At 48.2% G+C, this 25,818-nt stretch overlaps 1 long non-coding RNA gene across 1 annotated transcript in view; it reads right to left on the bottom strand.

Moving 5' to 3' along the window:
• Positions 1-10,920: 10,920 nt before the first annotated feature.
• Positions 10,921-25,818, bottom strand: part of LOC142584370 (uncharacterized) — a 477,159-nt gene continuing 462,261 nt past the window's right edge. The window contains exon 5 of the long non-coding RNA XR_012828775.1: positions 10,921-10,980. This is a non-coding gene — a long non-coding RNA (uncharacterized LOC142584370). The remainder of the gene's footprint in view (positions 10,981-25,818) is intronic.

The following is a 25,818-nucleotide window of genomic DNA, read 5'->3' as shown; positions in this document are numbered from 1 at the left end:
AGTGACATCAATGTGACGTCAAGGATTTAAAAGAATATTGTAGAACTTTTCATTTCAAAGTATACTGTCGAGTTTTTCGCGTTTTGGCGCAGAAAAAAATTATCAAAACTTCTTTGAGTCCTTGGAGTCCTACCAGAATGCACGGGATTGGTTTTATTTATGGATAAGCAGTTAACTAGGCCTGAGCAAGCGCAGACAAAGTCCGTAATGTCACAGCGGGCTGTGTGGAAACGTAGGGGCGGCCATCGCAACCTCTCTTTTATTTTCGTTTCCTTTATCGCTCAGCAAGCCTCACTTCACGGTAAATGTAGCAGTTTTGCTGTTGCCGAAACATAATTTGCTATTATAGTTTAACTTTATATTTTTATTTAGAGTTACTTTTAGGATATGGCTCTTTAAGGGGTGCTGACAGAATTTTTTCTCACAAGTAATGTTTTTTTTTTGCGTTATATGAAGGTCCTGTTACTCTCAACCCTAGAAAAAAAAATGTTGACAAGCCTCACAGCGCCCTAACTTATTTAATATAGCAGCTTTTTTAGAGGCAGTTGCAGTTTCGTTTCCCGGTAGGTTACTGTGTCATGACGTCACGATGCCGAAGGTGGTCATGTGAGAGCAAGACAACGCAAAGTTTTGACACTCTCTCTGGCTTTCTCGATCGCTTCCTATGCTGCTACTCGCTGAAATGACTGATGTAGTGGCATAGCGGAAGACCGAGGGAGTCGTAACGAGTGTCAGAGCCTCGCCAATGTCCTGCTTCCACGTGTCTACCTTCTGCTTCACGACTTCACTACACAGTAGAATGGAAACAGAAACAGGCTGTCAAAAAGATGTTATATTAAATTATTTAGAACGTTCTGGGGCTTGCAGGTATTGTTTCTGAGGTGTCGTGGTCCCGGACCTTATTGTTACGCAAAAAAAAAATGAACAATCGAAAATAAAATGTCTGCACGCATTTAAGGCCCATACTGATGTCAGGAAGTGGTGGTCGTCGACAGCATCTGCGAGTAATGCATGCGAATACCGCAGGTGCCTCAAGGAAAAAGCACGACGACTTAAAGGCCGGATTACGAAGGCTCCTCCAGGTTTGATGTACTGGTCATCGCCTGGCGGCCTGGTGCCTTCACCATTCCGATTGACTGCCACCCGCTAGCAAGTACGTTCCTTGTGAACGAATTTCGTTATGAATTCGGGGTCTTGAGTCACAGAGCGTTTACCCTCTGTGTCAATGCCCCATCCTTCGACACTCAAAGATTTTCTCTGCAAGCTATAGTCTCAGCCAGATTGGTGACATACCACTCAGATCCTGGGAGATTGGCCTAAGCGCCTTTGCATGCACTAGGCTACAGTATCCCTATTGCGCTTTTTGAGGGCAACTGGACTGGACGATCGCTTGTGACTGTTAGCGAACGTTCCTTTCCGAACGTTGTTCTCAAAAGCGCAGAAAATATAGCATAGTATAGAGCTAGGATATCATTGTTGGTAGAAACAAAAATAACGATATAAAGATTTATTTGGCCAAAGATCAGGTTCAGTACTTCATGGACGGGCTGAAAAGAAACGACGACTGACCACGCGAAGCTGCAGTTCGGTCAACGATGCACGTGGCAGACACTCCACCAAAGGAAAGAGAGAATGGGAAAGGGCACACGTGTGTGTTTAATATGTCCACGACATAAACAAACGCTCAATAGCAGACGGTCTGTTATATGTGAGCCGGATTCGATAAGTTGTGAACATCACACCGCGAAGGCAGGCGCACTCAGTAAGCGTGCAAAAGCAAAGCACATACACAACCGAAATGATGCACATCATGTAAATAGAAACACACACAAAAAAAGAAAAGAAAGAAAGACCAATGCCACGCGTGCACACGTTCGACTTCTCCGCGACCAACTGTTCTCAGTGCTGCCAGGAAATCAAACGACCGGACATTCGTGCCAAAGAATATTAGACAGCAGGACGGTCAAATAATCATGACATGTGCGGTAACGAAAAAGAAACATCGAACGCGGAAAGCTCCGGTCCGGCCTACACATATAATGTATATATAGTGAGCGAAACCGTTAGCGTCGAGCGCACGGCAACAAAGTTCCCTCGCCGAGCACACGATCGCCATTGATTTTTTTTCCAGAGCCCCCATTACTTATTCATGCTGCGATTCTAGACTTCCAACCCTTAGCTCTTCGCATACATACATCCGGGTGAGGAACGAAACAATGAACGAGGCGAGCCGTGCCGATTTCTCCTATATACGCGCATAAGAGCAAGGTGCAAACCAGGCCATACAGAACGAAGAATCAGAAATCGTCCGCAAATGATCAAGCAGATGCTGTACGCGTCTCGTTGTATGCTTTCGGAACTGCGATTGGTACACACCACGCGATATGCTCATTTCTTCTGTTTTTTTATTCTTGTAGGTTTATTTACAGCTGCTTAGCAAGGTCCTCTTTGTCTGGTTTATAGACCGATTCCACTCGCTCTGAGTAAATGCCACGCATAAATGAGCCGCGGAATGAATTGAGAAATGAAAGGAAATAAACTGACGGACTTAGCTGCGGCCGCAGTCACGCTTACGTGGTCATTAGACTCGAGTTAAGCGGCAGAATTGTAAACAAGCTCCAGATGAACCCGATCTCTTGCGCGTTGAATCGATGGAATCGCCCGTGTACACACCGTGACGGCGCATGGCGTAGCCCCGGAAATCGAATACCGCGGTACTTGACTTTCGTAGGCTAATTATGGTCCTCTCTGAATGGCGGGGGTATAATTTGTTCAGATACGCTCCCCTACAGTTGCCGTGTTACTTTTTGATCGCTTCGATCTGGAAGGCGTTCAAGCGTCATCGAATCACGTGCCGTTTAGAGAAGCATTCAATTCAATTCAATTCAGTTTATTTTTCAACGTATATACAAATGTCGGAGGCCTCATTGGATAGAAAACTGCCTCAAACAGCTGCACGGGACCAAGGAGTCACTGGCAGACGGTAAAGCACAGTAAGATCTTGATGAGGGCTAGTTGGTTCATACTTAGAACTGAGGTGAAACAGCGCGAAAAAGACGAGGACACAAGGAAACAAATACCACAGACAAGCGCTTGTCTGTGGTATTTGTTTCCTTGTGTCCTCGTCGTTTTCGCGCTGTTTCACCTCAGTAAAGCACAAAGAAGAGCAAAATGCCTTGGCGACCAAGCATCGGTGACATTAGACATGATCGAGGCAGTGTAATATTAGAATTAGTGCATGAAACAGCCTTACTATTAAAAAAATGTCTTACGATAAGGTTGAACATTTGTATGTATTCAACGCGCACAATATGGAAACTTTTCATCATGAGCAAACAGATGTACATACAAGATGAAAGGATGATAAATAAAAGGAATATCTTAGAGAACGTGCATGCAGAAGTTGAGTAAACACTTTCGACATAACAATCAATAACGTCAACATATTCATTAGTAAGTTCGCGCTGAGGGGACGATCTGTTAACTAGGAAACGTTGCTTAAAATTTGTAGGACGCTTAAGCTTTGCCTTTAAGAGTGAAACGCGATAGCATTCAAAGATCGCTGAGTGCTTCTCACGCTTCCCGGTAACTGCAGCTTATGTAACCGTAATTTTTACCGGGAAACTCTGGCGGCAAACGCTATGCACGAAGGCGAGCTTTCTAGTAGAAACGCGGCTTTCATCGCGGCGTGGGCCGCGATGCGGTGGAGGCGAGCGCCATCTGGAAATGTTGCGAGGAACCGGGCGCGCCGCTTTACGGCCTTTGAGATTTGCGCACGCAAATCTGGGAGGCCATGGCCGCTCTGTGAATGTTAGAAACGCTAGAAGAAAAAAAGATTGTGTTTTTTTTTAGTTTTTGCTTAACAGAATTATGTTTTGTCGTATGTTCGAATTACAATCCGACGCTGTCATCTCTGTGGGTTGCGTGTAAGTCGTATTTTACTATTTTTTGACGTATTTTACCTTGAGAGATTCAATTAGTTCAGTAATGTCCTTGCGCTACATCGAGGGCTTGCATGGTTGCATATGCGTGGTTCGAAATTGCTGTTGCCGAAGCGACGTCCTACGCTGGAGGCGGTACACCGCACGCTGACACCGGATTTTCTGCGACATGATGCCCTTAAAGAGAAGCTGAAACGGTTTTCAATTTCCATGAATTGCTGGGGTTGGGAAGAACAGACCTATTAATTTACGGTTCTGAAATTTTTTCTTTGTACTGTCAAATAAGGGGCAGAAATCGCTTTCTAAATTCCCCCGCGGACACGCCCCGTCGCTTCCCGGAGCGCCGTGTGAGGAGGCAGCCGGAGGAGAGAACCGGCGAGAGTGACGTCATTCCCGGGGACCGCACTGCCGGAGCGGCGTGATGGCATGTGCTGGCATGTTTCTTTCCGTCCTGCGCTTTACTAAGCGACGCTACGAGAGATCTGCCGCCGCTCACGTTTGTTTTGCGATTTTCGTGAAATGTGCTTCCTTTCTGTGCTGCGTGAGTGCCTACAGCCAAGGGCGCCCAACATGCCCTCGTTCTGTGCAGTATTCGGCTGTGCGAACACAGGCGGGCGAGACGATGTGGTGTTTCACATGTTCCCGAGCGACAAGAAACTTGCAGCGCAGTGGGTCCGTGCGGTGAGGAGAGATAATTTCTTGCCGACGAAATCAACTGTGCTCTGTTCGGACCATTTCCGCGACAGTGATTATCATCGGAGCTTGACAACGATGCGGGAAATCGGTATTCCAATTAAATCGGCGTGACTGAAGGCCGGCGTTGTTCAAGAAAAACACCTCGCCACTTCCAAGAGTGGCCTTCGCCAAGAGGAGAAAAGGTGAGGTAAGGGTTTTAATGTGCACACGGGCAATTTTTTAAACGGATGATCACCTGAGTGTCGAAGAAACGGCCTTACAGCGGCGTATGACGAAGCGAGGTGGAGGCACAGCCGGGAATATGCACATGCGTGCAAAGTGTTTGCCGTTTTCATCCTGTTTTTCCACTCCGCTTGGTCACGGAACACTGTACTACGGCTGTTTGTTCGGCACTGTTTTGGTACGGTGAAATAACTGGCCGGGGCTACGCTTGTGCATTCAGTGATATTTGCTATTCGTCCTACCACGCGGTGCCCGCAGGTTTAGCTGTTCAGCATTCGTGTTCAAATCGCACGACATAAGGCGTTACGGTAATATTTTTATGCTCGCGTTAGAGTAGTTGAACTCGTCGCGTAAAAACCTCGTTCCGTAGACTTTGCACTCACAGCTTGCTACCAGCAGCGAAATGCCGCAAGAAGGAGCGTCGGCACAGCCGCGCCCGTGGCAAGGCGAACGGGCTCAAACAATGAAGTAACGTTGTGAGGTATTGAACTTGTCAGCATTCGACGTGGTCTAGCCCAATACAGGCATCGCTGCTGGACAAAATTTTATTTCTTGCCTTTAACTAGCTATGCATCACGCATGGCAAGATTATTATTTTAAAGTAAATATAATACATAGCTCATTACTTTCTTATTACATTCTAATTACATTACCAATTACCGTTTTCAAAAAAGTAATGGTATTACTTTACGATTGCTTCCAAAAAGTTTTCATGCACACAAGAAGCAAAAAGCAAAGTATAAAGGGACGCCAACCTTTCTTCAAGGTAACATACACTTGCCAACATTTCATGCCCTCCCCCCCCATGTGCCTCCACGACACCTCACGACACTGCCAACGTTCTGGCGCCGTACACAGCTTACTGGTGCATATTTAACGCAATTAATAAATTACTTTAGCCATGAAATTACAGACGCCAAGTAATTCACATTACTAAATCACTAGACAACTAATCCATCACATAAATTACTGAAAAAGTATTTCAATTACTGTATGTAATCCAACTGTTATCATGTTTTCTGATATGCATGATATGCTGAAATTCATGACATTCATCACTCTTTCAGGTTCTAGCAGAGCACCTTGAGAACCGAGCCCCTGATGAACCTGTTCCACTACCATCACCAATCGAAGAGTTTGAAGCAGCCAGTGTGACAAAGGCAGATAATGTTGAAGAGTTTGAAGTAGCCAAACGTGGCACTTATGTTCGCGATCGTGTATCAACACGCAAAACACCACGGAACTTTAGACAAGCAGCGGCAAGGTGCGTGACATCGCGGAATTGCACCCGTGTTTACAATCTAATGAGATGTTAGTGCTTCGGCATTCTTCCAGCAGCAAGTTCCCTGTGACACTTTAGCGCGTTTTTTCTCTCGTCATTGGAACGTGCAGCTACATGAAAAAAAAATGACATACGTACCAGCTAAGATTTCCAACGCGCGAGAAGGTGCACACATCGCTCTCGCTGTTGGCACACTCAACGTCGTCGTTGCCCCCGTTGCCGCCATCGTTTTCTGTATCGGCTGTGGGTTCGAACATGTACGGCGAAAATACAAGCTCTCCGAGACAGCGAGACCGTTTTATAATGCTTACAACTCAGCTGTGAAGCCAGAACATAACATCGTGCTACGCTCTGAAACGGCGGCGCCGACCGGCGATCCCCGTGAATGACGTCAAAGCGGTCCCGACCAATCACGGGCAACAGCGGCGTTCGCGCGATGCCCTGAGGCGCTGGTGCGCGTTTTCTTCCAAAAAACAGCCGCTACCGTTTGTTTCCGCCCTTTTTAAGCGAGATATTCGTGTTCAGTGGACTCAAAACTGTAGAATGCCGCAGGGAACTGTTTCAGTGTTTCAGAAAGTGTTTCAGCTTCCCTTTAACGCGATAGCGTTAAAACTACTGAAAATATTGAAATAGAGGAGTTCATATGAGAGGCGATATGGATTCAAGTGTTCTACCGTCACAATATTATGCTATTGATATTTCTTTGTACGATGTGCGTACGATACACCGTTAACGAAACGAATAGCACACACAGAGTATCAGTTCTGCCCTAATGGTTGATCACTCACTCACTCACTCACTCACTCACTCACTCACTCACTCACTCACTCACTCACTCACTCACTCACTCACTCACTCACTCACTCACTCACTCACTCACTCACTCTCTCACTCACTCACTCACTCACTTGAAAGAATGAATGACGTTTTCAAAGTCTTTGTTCAGTACTATTATAGGCAGTATATTTACATGACGTCATGTACGCCACTTTGTAGCCCTAGTTCAAGCTTCCACTAACTACACTGCTGCAGATAAGCGGTTCTAGAAAGCGCGCGCCTCTTCACTGCGCTGGCTGTACGACAAATAGCGACTTCGATGACGTCACTAGAACCTCCTGATCTAGCGAACCCCAGTGGATTACCCACTTATGTAGACTAGTACAGTCGTGAAAAATCAAGAACCCTCACGTTTCAAACCCAGACAGCGTTAGGGTTGAAAGGAGGCGCGTCGTAACATCGATGGTAGGTAAGCCATCTCTCTTCTGCCGATAGGAGCAGTCATGCAGTACTCGCATTCATAAGGGATCCCGTACGTTTTATTTCGGTGTTCTTGATTTGAACCAATCTAACTTCTGCGCGTGCTGTTTTGGTGAAGTGAAACGAAGTACCCGGCATCGCTCAAGTTAAAAAAAAAATAAACAGCACACCGAAAGAACGTGTAACTGCACGCATTGTAAGCAGCAAGTTAAAAGAAATGTGGGGTTTAACATCTAGAAACTGCACAGCGGTCTATCAGCGACACCTTTAATGGAGGGAGCCTGATTAATTTTGACCGCCTGGAGTTCTTTAATGGGCACCTAAATTCAAGAGCACCGGCTGTCCCGCATTTCGCCCCCATCGAAATCAGCTCACCGCGACCGGGACTCGAACCCGCAAGCTCGTGTACAGCAAGGGAACGCCAAAGCCACTAAGCCGCCGTGGCAGGGTAAGGGCGACGGCTCACTTGTTATTTGTATGTAGTTTTCTTTTTATTTCTTTAGACTTTACAGGAAACGCGAGCCTTGGCCACGTCGATAAACCTACAAATTTCCGCCAACCCGCTGCGCGCACGATACTTGAACCTCCCTGCACAACCCTTCAACCTCGGCGACCACTTGACAGCTATACGTATTCAGCGAAGCAGCGCGCACGAGAGAAGGCACGCTATACCATTGCAAAGTCAAAGCTTGGAAGAAAAACGAAAAGACGACGTTAAACGATCAATAAGAACAACAGCTAAACAACAGCTCCGGATCCCGACACCATCGCCAGGCAACTCCGACGGATTATCTGAGCTCCTGGAGCGCGCACAACGTTTTTAAATCGGCTGCTTGTGTTCTGCCCACATCTCTGCGCCCCTGCGTGTACAATACAACCGCTGGTTGCAACTGTGCTGGATAGGGGGACAAATAGACGTATAAGATGAAACATTCAAAAGGGGGCGGATGGGCTTGCAAGTTTATCCCTTTTTCAGCACGGTGTGTGCATACGCGGATTTAGTGGAGCTCAGCTGTCTTCAAGCGTCCTCTGAGGGGGTATCGCTGGCCTTCATAGCTCTTCGTTTCACCCGTGTACATTCCCTCCTGCGGCAGTGATGGGAACGGATTTGATAAAATTAGTTTTCTTACGCAAGTTTCCTCTTTTCTGTTGTGTAATACGTAGGCATCGAAGTCCCGCACAGCAGCTAGCGTAGAAACACATTGCGAAGATGCTTACTGCGAAGCATTGGATTTACCCGAGTACCAGTTGTTCAGTGGGTATAAACAGCGTTCTGATGCTCAGCATGAGGTCGAGGGTTCGACTGCCGGCCACTGTAGTCGCATTTCGATGAGGGCGAAATGAGAGCGTGCCCGTGTACCTAGATTAATGTGCACGCATGAGAACACGATGAGAGACACAGAAAGATAAAGTTTAATGATATCTGGACAGGTTGGCCCAGTGACAGACCTGGCATGCTACTGCGGGTGAAATGGAGAGCGATGAAACAAACGGGGAGAGATAAAAACAAAAGCAAGGCGCGCGCGCGGCTATGGTGTTAGGCTGCTGAGCACGAGGTCGAGGGATCGAATCCCGGCCACGGCGGCCGCATTTCGATGGTGGCGAAATGCGAAAACACCTCTGTACTTAGATTTAGGTACACGTTAAAGAACCCCAGGTGGTCAAAATTTCCGGAGTCCTCCACTACGGCGTGCCTCATAATTAGAAATTGGTTTTGGCACGTAAAGCCCCACAATTTAATTTTTAAGGCGCACACACACACACACACACACACACACACACACACACACACACACACACACACACACACACACACACACACACACACACACACACACACACACACACACACACACACACACACACACACACACACACACACACACACACACACACACACACACACACACACACACACACACACACACACACACACACACACACACACACACACACACACACACACACACACACACACACACACACACACACACACACACACACACACACACACACACACACACACACACACACACACACACACACACACACACACACACACACACACACACACACACACACACACACACACACACACACACACACACACACACACACACACACACACACACACACACACACACACACACACACACACACACACACACACACGCACACGCACGCACGCACGCACGCACGCACGCACGCACACACACATACACACACACACACACACACACACACATACACACACACATGCAAATTAAATTATCTAAGACCTCGTGAACACCACAGGTGTGACCCGAGAGAGAGAGAGATAGGGGAGAGGAAAATAGTAGAGTTTAACCAGACGCACGAACGGTTTGCCAACCTAACCTCAAGGTAAACAATATATAATCCGGAGCCCCTCCATGGACTACGGTGTTTTTCAAAGCAGCATAGTTATTTTGGGACGTTAAAGTTCAATAATCGGTGAAAGAATCGATTTCTGAAATCAGCGATGTCTGTCGCTCCCAACATTTGTTTGCAACTTCTGCTTGTCGCACCGCCTCGAAGGCAGACTTATGGTTTTATAACCAAGCGAATATTCGCTTGCCTTCGCGCGCAAGCGCGTAGCAATATCTCTTTTCTGCGTATTGCATTCTTAAGGAGCTGTCGTATCTTGCGTCCATTTCAGGCACCTGTACAGCGTACAGTATATAAGGAATACGGATATTCTTCTAAAGCTTCTTAAGAATCCTAAACACCGATTGATGTCCTTGTCGAGACTTTCTTTGTGGTGTCCCGGCCTTATTAGCCATATATCGGATCGCAGTTTCATATGTACGTAACAGAAAAACAACTGACGTATGTGACTCGTACGCAGAGTTGACCGATAGAACATCACGCGTCGTGATATCAAGAGATGCAAGATATTCGTATCTTTGCACTGCTGTTGCCCAAAAGACGTTGTCTTCAGGCAGCGCAATGTAGGTTTCCCCTACAGTGGATGAGATGGCTATGGCGCCTCGCTGTTGGCCATAAGGGCGTGGGTTCGATTCAATGCCACAGTGGCCCCTTTATGAAGGTGGCAGAATACAAAATCGCAGGTGTACTGCGCTTTGGACGCGGTTCCCACGTTGTTTGCAAATGTTAAAAGCCTATGAATTCAAACGCACTGTAAGTAACGCTATAATTTCCACCACGTTGAACATTTGGACAGTCAAAGCAACTTTGTAACCGTCAAGCGTGAAAAGAAAACAATGCCGCAGCCTCGCAATAGCGCAGTGTGAGCGTTAGGTCTCGCAGAGTTCAATGTGTAAAAAGCTACAAATTATTTTTTTTCTTTTCTGAGTGCTCTAATTCATGCAAGAGGAAAATGACGTGCGATATAAGCTTCAAAGCGATATTGTTACCCATTTATTCACTTTTTGAACGATTCGTATGCGTACAACAAGTTCGTCAGATGCGAGAGACTTTCAACCGCTGGTCTTCGCTGTGCGCATATTGACTTTTTCATTCTTTAGAAAGGAATGACCAACTTACCATATAAAGCTGCATCAAGACACTGCGGATCACCCGTCTTTCCAAGATTTGTAGTATCTATAAAGAAAAACAAAAGACTTGTATAAGTTCTATCATGGAATGGAAACCAAAGACGTCCAACTTCACATCACATGTACTTGAAAAGCGGCTAGGAGATCTAGGATTGAAGCATTTTATTGTTTACACTTTATTCAAATAGGTTTAATTGTTTGCCGGGCTCGCATACAACATAGAGTGGAGGAGCAATTGGAGCAGAATACGCTGAACCTGCACCATTCGCACAGAACGGCGGAATTATCGTCTACGTTGTTATACACCAGCTGTAGCATTTAGCCGTAAAACATCTAACCCTAGCTTCAAGTACTAAAGCAGTCCACCTTGGTGTTGTCACAAAGAATTTCTTTTTCAATGTCTCCTTTAGCCGTGCGGTCCATAGACCTCGAATATCCGTTTATCAATTAAACTAGCTCTTTTTTTTTCTTCTTCTTCTCCATTTGCCTCAATCATTCGTCATGCTGAAGCTCGATATTTGTCTCCCGAGATTCAACTGTAAATAAACTCAAGACTTTTTTTTTTATTTATTCCTCGTGCTGCAATGGGCCATGTTTTGGTCGGGCTGCCGTGGGCCTTGCTAGCTTCAACGCAAATATTGTTGCCTAACCCCAGGTATGTAACGTCTGCCAACATGAGACCGTGCAACACCACAGCCTTCTGCTTTTTTGCGAATAACCTCGTATCTATGTATTATGACACCATAGTGCCCTTTGCTTCATGACAGCTCCAATTCTTTCTTACTTTCATCATCTGCTCTCGCACGTTGTACTTCCCACACACCATTGTATTTACACGTCATTAAAGTAAGCAGTCTTGTACACTGCAGCGCTAACATTTAAAGACACATACACACACACACACTTGTATAAAGAACAAGAATGCAGGCCACGGCGTGGCGTCAAGCGATAAGACAGATAAGGCTGCATGTACTGAACGCCGGACAGTCGGCAGGCGCGAGGCCCAGAAATTGTCAAAACCGCTAGCTAGCAGCCGAGCACCGTTACCCATAAAGTAATCCTCTCCGCAGCGGTAATAAAGGCGGCAACTGGCAAACACAGCCTGCGACTCTCCCGCGTCCAAGGAAAACAATAACGCAGCGAATGCACGCCTCGCAGATGCGCTCTCTCTATCTCTCGCACGCACTGTTCTCGTCGCACGGAACCGCTAGAAAACAGCGCGAACCTTTCTTCCTTTTCTCGTCCTTATTTCTTTCCCTGCCAAGTTCGAGTGTTCGTCTTCTCGCCCGCGCTTTGTCCTCCACGGTGCCCGTAAAAACTTGCTTATCGCCACGAGACACTTTCAAATTTTTGAAGCTCGGCCTGCTGAGCGCTACAGATGCGCACGTGCGCTCTCGAGCCGCAAAGGAGCAGGCAGCGCCGCGGCCACGCTGATTTGTTTTTACGAGCGTCCGGGTATTTATACCCGTGGCGCGGCGGGCACGCTCTAATCCCTTTCGCTGGCTTTTCCCCCAAATGAGCTTTAAAAGTCGCGCTTTCGGGGCTATCGCATGCAGGCGGAGGGAGATGAAACGGCAGCAAAAAACTGCTATATGGAGGCAGTCCTTTTTCCGCTTTTAATGGTTTGTTTACGCTTCGCGCCACACTGCCGTTTGGCCCTAAGCACCTTTTGTTACGTATCGGAAAGAAAGAAAGAAAGAAAGAAAGAAAGAAAGAAAGAAAGAAAGAAAGAAAGAAAGAAAGAAAGAAAGAAAGAAAGAAAGGAAGAGGCAGTTTTCGCTTGACTGGCGAAGAGGGCATCGAAAGCGAGAGCAAAGTTCAGCCTCGCGCTCTAGCTCTTCGCAGGCTGTTCTAACAATACGCAGAGGCGAAATTGCAACACGCAGCACGCGACAGAACTACAGCCGCGCAGCGGGAATAGCGCCCTGGCAGACAGTAGCGCGTCACAAAGCTGGCGGGAGGATAAGTTAACAGGCAGCGGCGTTACAGGCGTCATACCTCTCGACAGTGCACGAAATGAAACCGACGGAAAACCGTCCGTGTTTGTCAGCTCCCGATGAAAGGATTCGAGAGGTTTAGCCTGTCGCTTGCTATCCGTTTCGCTCAGACAGCAGCATGCACCGAGGTGCGTTATGCACACAGCTATTCAACGGGAACGCCAATGAACGCGCGGATAGCGCGCATGCCAACAGCCGAATGCATAACGCTGCCCTGCAGGGGACGTATTCTCGGACGATCACTTTCGGCGATACTATCGCTTTCGCGTGACGCAATGCTCAACCAGCCAATCAGCTTATCCGGTTTTGCTCAACAATCCAATAAGAGCGCAGTGAAAGTTAACCATTAATATCACACTCACGGTTCTGTGTTATTTTTTCCACCTTTTTCTTTAACTGTTATACGTTTGTTACAAACTTATATAGTTCCTTTTTATTGTGCTCATATGCAGCTTTATGTAGCTAATATGTTTCTCTCACTTTTAGGCTATGCACTTGGCTGCTGTTTTCTTTTAATATTGTTGTTACTAGATTGTATGTACTTGATTGTATGCCCCCCTTACTCAATCCCCATGTAGAAGCCTTGTAAGGTATTTTACAAATAAATAAATAAATAAATAAATAAATAAATAAATAAATAAATAAATAAAAGTGATATCGCCGAAAGTGACCGTCCGAGAATACGCTCCCTGGCTGCTTTGCTGCAGAACCAATTGAGTGGAGCGCGAATGTTTGCCTACTTGGAGTCCTCGGCTTTTTTTTTTTCCAGCTAAACGCTTTGCGTTTATTCCCGCGCGGGCTGCGCATGCGCAGTTGATGCCTTGAAAGCACGACGGCGGCGCTTAAACGGCGCGAACACGTCTCGAGTGTCCGTAAATTGCGATGGCCATAATATGTCATTAAGGGACGCTAGAGTTTCAGTTCAGCTACGTGAGTTCCCTCTACCATTTTGTTTTATCCATCTGACATGAGAGACAGAATGGCAAAGGAAAGACAGGGAAGTTACCCAGAGAATATCACCGGTTGGCTACCCTGTGCCCGAGGATGGTGGAAAGAGATGCGATAGATGAGAGAAAAAGAATACGAGAAGAAAAAAAGCACGCGCGCACAATACTATCTGACAAGATGCAGCAGTATTGCACTCGCTTAAACACTTGGCAAGATGCAGCAGTATTGTAATGTGTTTAAGCGAGCGAGTGTAAGGTATAAATTACGGTTTAACGTCCGTGTGTTTGCTGACGTGTGCGTTCGCATGCATATAGACCAAATACCTGAGTCGGTTTACTATAATCATGCCGACTCGAACTTTCTTAGTGTTCAAAGTCATCCGCTCGTCTTTAACTTCGTGCACGCTTCACGCTCGCTTGCTCTCTCGCTTGCTTGCTCACTCACTCACTCACTCACTCACTCACTCACTCACTCACTCACTCACTCACTCACTCACTCACTCACTCACTCACTCACTCACTCACTCACTCACTCGCTCGCTCGCTCGCTCGCTCACTCACTCACTCACTCACTCACTCACTCACTCGCTCGCTCGCTCGCTCACTCACTCACTCACTCACTCACTCACTCACTCTGAATGTCGTCCGATCATGTTTACGGAATGTGTAGACGACCGAACAGCTTTGAACCTTAGTGAAGAGACTGATTAAACAATATAATGAACAGTCTGTTACGATGTATCACGTTAGAAGTAACTGTTAAGCGCCAAGTATACACTACATGTCCTTGCCTAGGCGAGTAGATGACGTACTCTCGCTTCAACTATACACGGAAGGCACGGCATTTCATGTCGCTATGAATCAGTGCGGGCGGACACAAATGAGATTGCACAAGGCGTGCGGGGGCAAAGCCTCAAGCTCATCCACTCGTTATTTTTCTTCAGCGCGCACAACAATTTGCGAGGCGATGTCGCTCCGAAGATACTCCAACCTCGTCGCCCATGTCGCAAAGACTATAGTATACCAGACTCGCACACTCGTTGCAGACCGCGGTGCAAACCAGCAGCAATAGACGCCTGGCGCGAAGAGGGCCGTTCATCATTCCATTGTTTCCCGGGGCCCGAACCACGGGCGGGCTGGCGGCGAGACGGCGTCGACGATGATGATGCTCTCCTCCATAGTGACCCACCGTCGCGACAGCGCGTTCATCACTATTCGCGTCTGGGGCTGCATTTGCATGCATTATCATAATGAGTATTCCGCTCTCCGCGCTGTCTCTCTTCTCGTTGGCGTTTCGGGCAAGCCCTGCAGCGCGGCACACCGACAACCTCGGCGGCGGCCCAGCTCGTCTAGCCGCGGAAAGATGGGGCCTCGTACGCTGGGAGCTGCTGCGAACCACCAACACCAGGCCGCCGGCAGCCATAGAACACACGCGTGTCTATATAGGAAACACTCTGCGGAGGACACAGTGTCTCGCACGCGTGGTGTGAGAGACGATGGAGGCACGTAACACGCGCGGTGGAACGCGAAGAGGCGTGTATACTTCGCGCAGCGCTTGGTTCGTGGGCGCAGTTTTAGGTAATGCCGTGCGCAGGCGTGTATGCTGTGGAGCTGCGCGCTATAGGAGTGAAACGACCCAGTGCATGAGCAAACGAATCCGCGCACGTTACGTGTACCAGCGCGGCGCCTCCGTACCTAAATGAATTGCTTCCACGTGAGGTGAAGTTTCTGAGCTTCGCGCAGCGCTGAAGCTCGTAGGTTAGCTAACTCAGCTTGGTTTCCGGCAGCTCTGCGAGCTTGATACATGACTTATGTGACTACAATAGCTAGTAGTGACAAACGGGGTCACATCGGTTACTATAATGTAACTTACTGCCAACGTACAGGTTGACTTCATTTGCCGAGAAAATTAGGAGCCTTATTTCTCCTCGCGAATCTCGCAGTTGCAGCCTGAAGCGTCAGGATTTACAGTTGCACCCGTTATAAGTAGGGGCCCTCAAGCGGGACAGATAATGCTGGCTCAGAAGTAATCACAACACGTACTCACAAGCTGTAGAAATGACTCCTTACATGCCTTGAAATTACCGGTTTTATTGCTATCAAATACTTCTTTACCAATCTGAACGTGCGTGCTCGAAGTTTTACAGAAGCGTCCAATACAATGCAATGACTCGCGTTCAGTGTTGTTTCACATTTATTTATTCGCCAGTACTTCGTTTACTTTATATTTTCTGTGCACATTTATATCGATAATGTAATAGAAGAGAAAAGCGTCGTTATTTATTAGAACTTCAGCTTCTCGTACATGTATTTTGGCGGCCAGAACTTGTCTGTTTCGCACTTCAACTCTGTCCAGTTGAATGAAAGTTCACTTCGGCATTAACAAAAGCTAACTTTGGTGGTGTACCTTTCGGTATACACACTGCTATTAATAACTTACAATATGTTTCACAGATTAGGTAGAAGAAAGCTTGCACCGATATAATATTTAAACCAGCTCCAATTTGTAGATCAGCCATGCACCGCTACATAGGCGACGATGAAACGACGGGCACGCACAATCGATTCGGAAATACAAATTTAGTCACAACCTCCTACAACGTGCTATCATTCACAGTTCTCAAAGCCCCGAACAACATCGGTCCGGGACGAACTTCACGTGTAAGTCCACAAGGGGCAAGGAGGAAAGAGGCAGCACTCGAAACGACGCCGGTGGGACTGCCCCCCCCCCCCCCCTGCGTCCTCGAATGACGGGCTTCGCGATTGAGGGGAACTCCGGGCGCATTACGTCCACGAGAAGCAAAACTAGCTGATCTCATCACACGTAGCAGGCAGACAACGCGGCGGCCCACATTGAGATACACCGCACGCTCAGCGCGTAGCAGACGAAGGCCGCCCGAGAGGACGAGCGAGTAAAGACGCCACACACATGCACGCATACGAAGCCCTTCCTGCATCAGAGGGATTTCCCTTTGAGAACCAGTAAATACGCACGCCAAGCCGCAGGCTTGAACGCTCCCGCGGGTCGCCTGAAACAAAACAAACAAAGAGAGATTGTGTGAGAAAAAGGGGAGAGAAGCTAACGGCGGAGTCTTCGAATCCCTTCGGCAGGAAACGCACGGAGAAGTGGGGGGCCGACGTTAGACGCGCTCTTGTACGCCCGCTCGTTTGCCTGTTTTGTAGCCGTTGCGAGGCCTGTTTCGTATACTTGCATGTTTATGTTTTTTTTTTTCACTTCGCGAATGCCTAGTGCATTGATCGGGCACGTGTGGATGCGCGGACGGGCACGGCGCGCACGGTGCACGGTCTGTTTGGAATGCAAATGTCTCGTTTGGGTCGGCGGCAAGTCGGGCGGTCGCCCGGTCCTCCAGAGGCGTGCCGGTCTGCAGGATGGGCAGACGCGCTGAAGACGAGGTGGGCGTCTGTATAGTGTATTCTATATGTGGGACTATACGCATATACGTGTATGTGTGTTTCCATATGCCCAAACGCACTGAAGGGATGCGCGGTACAAGGCAGCGTTGGGGTGCGGCTCTTGTCCCTTTTTGTCTCGGTGCATGCGCCGGCTATAGTCGGCCGGCAAGTCCGCTCTCCAGCCACGCGAGAGACTTCAACGGCAACAACACAACGCATGATTTGGTATGCAGAGAGGGAGACAAACAAGGCACCCGACGGCCGCGCCAGCAGACAGGCCTGGACGAAGAAAAACGGAGCACCCCGGACAAATTGAAGAACACAAACGACCTGCCGCCAGGCAAGTAGTCGGAGCCAGCCAGAGGGCCGAGCCGTCGACGCAGGCGGCTGGCGAGCGGCTTGGGCTTTGTAGGCTGGCACAAGGAGTGCGGCTGGCTTCCAGACGGACAAGAGAAGGACCGAATCACGTGGATATACCCAAAACGACGACTGAAACAGGAAATTCTTTTTCTCTGACATGAATAGACCGAAATAGAATAAGAAAGAGCAGTACCCACTATGAGGAACTGAGAAGATAACGAATAAACAACAACATAAACAGGGCTGACGTAGTTGGTCACTGAGGCGCTTTTTTTCGTGGTTCCTGGAGGTGATAGGAGTGTACTTCCGTCAGGAATGATAAAAGCGTCTAAGGGACGCGCATCACTCAAACTGCTTTCACTGGCACACGCTCTCTCTCTCTCTTTCTCTCTCTTTAGTCACCGTACTCGCTTTTTTGCCGCCTTGTCAAATGGCACGGCTGGACAAGCAAACCACTTTGTCCGCAGTAAAAGCCAGACTGACGAACAAGATGGCTTGTGACACCCCTAGCTGTTTCGTCTTGAAAAAGAAACGAAGGAAGCGCTTCGTCGACCTTTTCCCAAGAGATGCGCCGTGTTGGTAGAATCACGTGTTTCCATATGGAACGGTCCTGCGTACTGCACAGGTGTATCCGGGGCTTTCGTTCCTTGCAGGCTGCGGATAACGACACGGATAATGCCAAAGAATGATAATGATACCGTGAAAAGGAAAAAGTGGATCGTCGCATTTCCATATATGGTCATGAAGACATCTGTTGACTTGATTCTCAAACAGACATCCTCGAGATCTTGTTACAGCTGTTAGATTGATACAAAAGTCTTAACGCTGCCTCAGTTTTCTATAACATTGAGACATTCCGACGTTTAACGGGAAGACTTATTTAGAAGTAAGAACTGAAGAACTGACCTGAGGCGACAGGTATCGGCGAATTATCAAGCATTGGAGGGAGGAAAAAAGAAAGAAGACAGAGGGAACAGAGTGAAGACGTTGAAGTCAAAATTAAGCACATGATGACTAGATGACTGATGGCTAATGCATCCACAATGACTGCATTAGCCTTAGCCAGGATGATATTTTGGTCACGAGCCGAAGATTTATAAAGTGAAGGCGTCGATATTGGGCTCTTCTCTCTCGCCTTTTTCTGTTTTGTTCGAACAGCTTGTTTCTATATTGCGGTGCAGTTGTCATGTTCAGCTTAAATACCATGAGTGTCACGTGCTGCCACAAGAAGTGACTCCTTTCAGAACATTTGCCCAGTACGTTGCCGTTCTCAGCTATCCCGGTTGCACGTCTGTCTATTGTTTCAAATATTGCTGTATCTGACAGAAACAAGGGCAGATTCGCGCATTTATGCAATGTTCACTGTGTATTATTAATCAGGTGTCATGCATCTGAATCCTGTCCTTTTGCTTCACCGAATTCAGTGCATTAATATCACAAATCTTTGTCAAGTACTTTTGTCACGTAAATATTACCTGATACTACTCACATGGACGAATAATTCCCCCCCCCCCTTTTTTTTTGCCCCAGCTTAATGGTCAAGAGCCTCAGCTGTAAGCAAGCTACTGAGACGAGGTGGTAAGTAGACATTAAAGAGGATATTGAGGTGGTCGGATATCAGCGTTTAAAAAGAAGGCTACTTTACCTTAAGAAATATCGCTTGATTGAAACACCGACTCGAACTATTCTGGAATCCATTGAAACACTTCAAACGTGAAGCAGGTGCACCGCGGTTACAGCAAACTAAATTCTCTGAAGAGAGCACAGAAAGATCCATAGCAGTAGCCCGAGAAATTGAACTTCGCTTCTCGAGATTTTCATCGCTCTCTTCAAAAAAAAAAAAAGCTCCAGATCCCGGCGAACATTGCGAACGTCCAGGTCTATCTACCATATCGGTGTTCTTTTGAGCCGCACAACTAACTTCCGAATACCCTCGCCACCCCCGGATCACCCTAGGAACAAACGGTACACGGACACGGCTCACGCCTCACAATTTCACGATTGCGCTTGTGTACTTATTTACATGCAGTCCACGCTCTGTCTATACTACACAATCCGCCACGACTTTCCCCAGCCCCTTCCCGATATTCCACCAACTATATCCCCGCCATCCTCTCCCCTCCCTCAAAATTTGCACCCCTTTTATTTTGCACCCTAGCAGGCCGGGCCTCTCTCGCGGCTCGAACTACAGCTCCGCAACACCGGCTCACCGCTCCACGGGCGTCGAGGAAAGGATAGCGCGGTTCGGTGGGCGACGCATGAGCGGCGCTACAAAACACCCCCTTCGCGGACGGACGGACGGACGCCTTGTCTCCTGCGCGCGTGCAAAATTGGAGCTCAGCTGCGAGGTTCCGGATCATCAAAGGGGGTGAAACCCTCTCCGGCGCTCCGCACACGCGCCCTGCATTTACAACAAGCGCGCGAGCGCCCCTTTCTCGCCTGCTTGCTCGCCGCTGCTGTAGCGTGTGTATGCGGCTCGTCGTCTCTTATACGCCGCTACGGCCATCTCCCGTTCTCTCTGCCTCTTCTCTGCTGGCTGTCTCACTCCTGTGTGTGTGTGCGTGTGTGTGTGCGTGTGTGTGTGTGTTATACGTACACGGATGGCGCCGTGTGCACAGATCGGGGCAACGCCTCGCTGATTTCACCCCGAGCGAGAAAGCGCTGGAGCAGAGGTGGTGCGTTGTCGCAGACAGCGCTTCGCAGGCATCGAACGAAGAGAACGAAGAAGAAGGAAAAAGGACGAATGCTTGAATCAACAACTGCCACACGCGTTTCTTTCGCTTACAGTTTTATTTGTGTGCTCGTGGGTGAAAGACTGATCAGGAAGAGGCGCATCATCACGTATCTGTACTGCTGCGTGGTACTTCGAAGAAACTTTGTTGCCAGAAGGCTGCGTTCGGGAAGCTTGTGGAGTACAGGCGTGGAAGCTTGGGACAGTCGGTAAAGGTTTATTTTGACGGTGTTCATAACGCACGCAGACATAAGGAAATACGAGACAGTCAAAGTCGGCGCTCATTCAGAAACTCTCAACCTGTCCATCATATTCTTAAATCTGTATGCGCTGTGAAAACAGTTGAAAATAGCTTATGAAATCTTCAGTTGGCTTGTTTCTGGCTGTTATTAGACGTGGATGGAGATCACGCTACTTCTTGTTTCAGTGTTGAAATTTCAGACAACTTTCTGTGACCCCACGAGCAAGCTTTCGAGCACACTGCGAAAGCGCCATAAGAACACATGCACGTGTTGGCATGCACTGAGAAGAAATGTTTCGATTTGCTGTCTATAGTGAAATGCTTACTATTAGACGCATTGAGCGTTCGAACTGACGTGCTTCTTTGAATGATACAGGGTGCAGAGCCCGTAAACTGGTCGTTATAGGAGCAGAAAGACAGAGATGTCAACTCCACATGGGCGTGATGCGATCACGGTTGAACGAAAGGAAAGCTAATCTGTAGCGACTAAATTGACAACCTTAGAAAAAAGATTGCATTGATTATAGGGCCTACAACTCTGGCCGTACATTTTTAAGAACAGGTGCCGAAACCTATCTCCCCCGAAGCATCTGAGGCAGTTAGGCCTACTTCAAATTACTCTTACAAATTTTTTATACAGAGAGACTGTTGTGATCACCTCATCTTGCCTTGAAGTGACTCGGGTGTAGCGAAGAAGAGCAAATGACGTTGGCTTATGTCATATTAACGTAGTTGAACAATCCAACCGTTGAACGTAAGGAAAAAAATTAGATTAATTTAATAGACTTAGGTATGCCTATATTAATCAAACAAAATGGCATGACGCGATGTGAAGTCATTTCAAATCAGAAGGTCTTAAGAGGACCATTTCTTTATAAAAGTACAATCTGTTTATAGTAACAGAAAAGTTGTTACAAGATTGCAGACTTTCTGAACACGTCACTTAAGTTTTGTGTCAAAGTGCGCGCTGTAGTTAATTGTATTCACACCAGAAGTGACTTGAGGCCCGTGAGGCCCGCCCAGTAGTAAGTATGCAACAAATTGCCGAAGGTAACAGCAGAGGCGAACATTTGTGTTTTGCTATTCACAAAGCATGGTCGTACAAAATATACGCTGGTCTAGAGGTTTCTCCTGTGCATATTGAGAAAAAAAAGGAAAGAAAAAAGGACAATGAGGTAATTGAAGAATAAAATGACTACCATGCTTCCAAGCCGCACTTTTGAAAGCGAACCTACCACGCCCAACTAGCCAAATAATCCACAAAAACAGACCCGATTTAAATTTTTTTTCTCTCGCCCGCCGCGCACGCACACAGCGATGCATCGACCAGTGGAGAGATGGCGCCTCTGTATCAGCGTCCGGCGAAAGTGAAGCCGCGGTTCGCGGTTCAGCATCTGTCGTCTCCACGGGTTCAGCGCGGCCCGTATGTGTACGCACGCGCAACGGATCATGCGCTTGAGCGGGTTATAAGAGCAGACAACGACGACAAACGATTCATACTAACTCAAAAAATATGGATATGCGGCCCCTCATTCATTCTCCTCACAAACTGTACACCAATACGCTATTGTGAGAAGTTACTCTATTTTTGTGTGAGTTTTCGGCCTTCGATTGTGACTATCGCTGCGGCAAACGTTGTGACTCGATGAATCAACAGCCATGCCAGTTAAGTGGTTCGAAGTGAACATGCAAGTTATGGTTCCGAAACCGCTGCATATATACAGAAACGGGATATACAGAAACGAGCTCATGATATGTTGAGGCATGCTTAATCACAAAGCATCGCAAAGCGAATGCAGAATGCGGGGACTCCCAAACGTATTCGAAGAGCACTGAACAGGGCGGCGCACGACGTACAACGCTCAAACCTGAGGCGCGACTGCAGCACAACGCGATCAGAAAGCGATATAGACGTGCGGCACTCCCCATACTGACGACTATGCCGGGCTCAAAACGTAAATGGTCATTCGACGCAGATTTGCTAGCGTTCAGTCGTCGTGAGCCTCGTACACTTCACAAAGCAACACTGCAAACAATCTATATGGCCGCCTTTCCCTATGGACTTGCACATCAATATGACTGCCGCTACCGAGCTGTTTAGTGTACTTATTCATTTTTTTCTCTCTCTCTTTTCTTGTCATATACGCTTCGCCTTCTTTTTTTTTTTTTTTCGTTCTCTCGCCGCTGCTATGTGACTGCCTTTATGGCTCCCGAAGAATATGCAAATTACGGTGTCATCACGCGGCAGCCTTTTTCTCCGATTCGAGGAGAGAGTCCATTAGGTAAAATGACCGGCCTGTCTATCGCAGGGGATGGCCGGATAATTAGGGAGAAGAAGCCGACCCCGGGCTTCGGTCGTTCGTCGCCGACGCTCTTCTTATTTATGACTCGCGGCTGCGCGGTCCGGAGAGTCTGGTGAAAAAAAGAAAGGGAAAAAAAAGATGGTCTCGGCTTAGCCCCCGCGCGTTTCGGAGGACGCTTGCTGAATCGCTGCCTCGCCAGCTACCAGGGCGCTGCAGCGATGTCAAGAGTCTGACGCGTCGCCGCTCCACTTCTTAGGGCAGGCTTTCCGCTGCCCGCGTTCGGGTGCCAGATAGTGTAGCGCCTTTAAGTGTCTTCGCACTCAGCAACGTAACCGCAGAGAAATATCAAGCGCATAAACCAACTGAATGCCTTTTATGCCTTATTACCATCCTGTCTCCAACGAGAACACAGCGTAGACGAATATTTAGGCGAGCATTTTAGCCCTTCTTGCGAGCAACATAGACGGTTTCGAACGCGTCGTATAGAAGCGCTGTGTTGCGTGCAGCTTGCGCAATACTTTCGGTCGCAGATCCTTCGAAGTGGAATTCAATGTCCAAAACACACACACACACACACACACACACACACACACACACACACACACACACACACACACACACACACACACACACACACACACACACACACACACACACACACACACACACACACACACACACACACACACACACACACACACACACACACACACACACACACACACACACACACACACACACACACACACACACACACACACACACACACACACACACGCACGCACGCACGCACGCACGCACGCACGCACGCACGCACGCGCAAGAGTGAACCAGCCTACAAGCAGAAGTGAACCTTCAAAGCTTTCGAACGTTGAGTTAGTCGTTCTTTCCTGTGCTCACCAACGAGCGAGACAGAAGAAAGGGGATAGGCAGGGAGGTTAACCAGATGGGAAGATCCGGTTTGCTACCCTACGCTCGGGAAAGAGGGGGGAGGTAAAGTGATGACAAAGTAGTGATAAATAAAGGACCGTAGACACACAATCACAGTCACAACAATCAATCACGAGGTCAGTAAAGCGCGGCATAGGCAAACAAGCGTGAGTTTTTTTTTATTATTATTGCGATGGATTAAAATTGTGTGGACACTCCAGGCGCATCTGTGCCGTCGGCCTCGGCTTTGCCTTGAGATTCCGCATAAAGTCCACGGGCGATAAGTGCCGTATGCTGTATGTGCGAGGGTAAGCGTGAGAGGGTGAGCCGGTGATCGCGGCTCAATCTCGCGCACTCAACGGAGGAAAGCGGGGAGGAAACGCGCTGCCTTCCGTCGTGCGCAAGGCTTCGGGGGGAGGGAGGGAGGGGCGACGCGCTCTACGCCCGGGCGGCCGCGCGCGCCTGGCCGGGACATCTGCGCCGGGACAAAGTCATCTGCGACGGCGACAGAGTCCGCGCTGCGCAGTACTTTCGCGGTGTAGTTCACGCTGATGCGAGCACGAAGTCCGAAGGTCAATTCGCTCGCTGCTGCTGCCACGCTTCCTCGCTCCAGCGTTTCGACAGCGACGCGGTCATCGAGTGAGATGTGTTCATGTTTGGTTGTGCGGGCGTGACACTATGCTTGTTAATTTAGTTTGTGTGGCTATGTTTACAAGTTTATACAGCCGATAAAGCTACTTTCCTTACTTAGTATAGCTGTTCACTAATTCGCTATTGCAATCGATGCTGCGCCTTTCGGGCGAAACTGCGACTTTTTTTTTGCTTTAAGATGCTTGCTGATTATGGATGCTGGTCTCAAATGGTAAGCAAACGGAGCCAGCCATATTTTCGCCCCTCTAGGAAATGAACAAAGTAATTATGCATTATATGACTGCTACTCAGAGTATTCCGTAATTGGGTTGTTCTAAGAAAAAATGGTTACTAGCTTTCTTTGTGTACAATATCTTGGTCTGGTAGTGGACAAAGAAAGCAACGAACTTGTTTTCGTTATAAACCACTCGAGACAAAACAAAGGGGTAACACGAAAACACATCGACTGCCACTATAGCACGGCGTTCAATAGCGCGCTGCTCGTTTACATATGTGCTGCGGCAAGATGAATTCATCAATAAAATTCTGGACGTCACAGGATAGGCTGCATGCGTCGAGTAGGCCACACAAAAGATTCGGCGGGTGCATAAGTGACGGGAATAAAGAATAGGCAATGAAGAACCGGAAGTGGATGTTTAAGAGAGACACAGCGAGAGGAAACGAGCCAAGTCGTCATCCTCCTCCTTCCAGGGCTCAGCGGAGAAGAACGCGGCGTTCGGCTTCCCAAAAAGGCGCTCGTCACCGCGCCGTCGTTCCAAAATCTCACCCGCGCGGGCTTCTTTGTTGGGGGGGGGGGGGGGAGGGGGCTTTTTTTAAAGGAAGCAGCATGATAGTTCCCGACGCCGCAGCGGCTTTCGTGCTGCTGCAGCGCCCGACGAGCCGCGCGTGTAATTCTCCGCGTCGACCTCATTTGCATAAAAACGCCGCCGGCAGCTCAGAATAACCGGCGGCGGGGGCGTAGGAAGGAACGAGAGAGCGTCAGTTGCTCCTCTTCGTTTCTCCTTCTCCGGGGAAGTCAAAGGCGGAAAGCGAGAGCTGCTCCACCATGCATACCGGCGCTCGAGAGAGGAGGCTCGGAAAGGCGCGAGAATGGAACGACATGGGAGAGAAGGTTACTGAGGCGGCTTCATTTTTCCATCATCATTAGGAAGCGGCAACATCATATAGACGAAACGAGCGAGCCGCGGAGGAAATCATGCCGCCCCCCCCCCCCCCCCATTCCGCTCATCCCCTCTCGGATGCCGAGAATGATCTTCTTGCTTAAAGGGATGAAATATGACTCTCTTCTTGCCTTGCGCCCTTTTGTTATT

Source organism: Dermacentor variabilis, chromosome 6 (assembly GCF_050947875.1).
Source record: "Dermacentor variabilis isolate Ectoservices chromosome 6, ASM5094787v1, whole genome shotgun sequence".
Taxonomy (NCBI): domain Eukaryota; kingdom Metazoa; phylum Arthropoda; class Arachnida; order Ixodida; family Ixodidae; genus Dermacentor; species Dermacentor variabilis.
The sequence above is the reverse complement of the archived record's forward strand: the minus strand, read 5'-3'. Positions and strand labels throughout refer to the sequence as shown.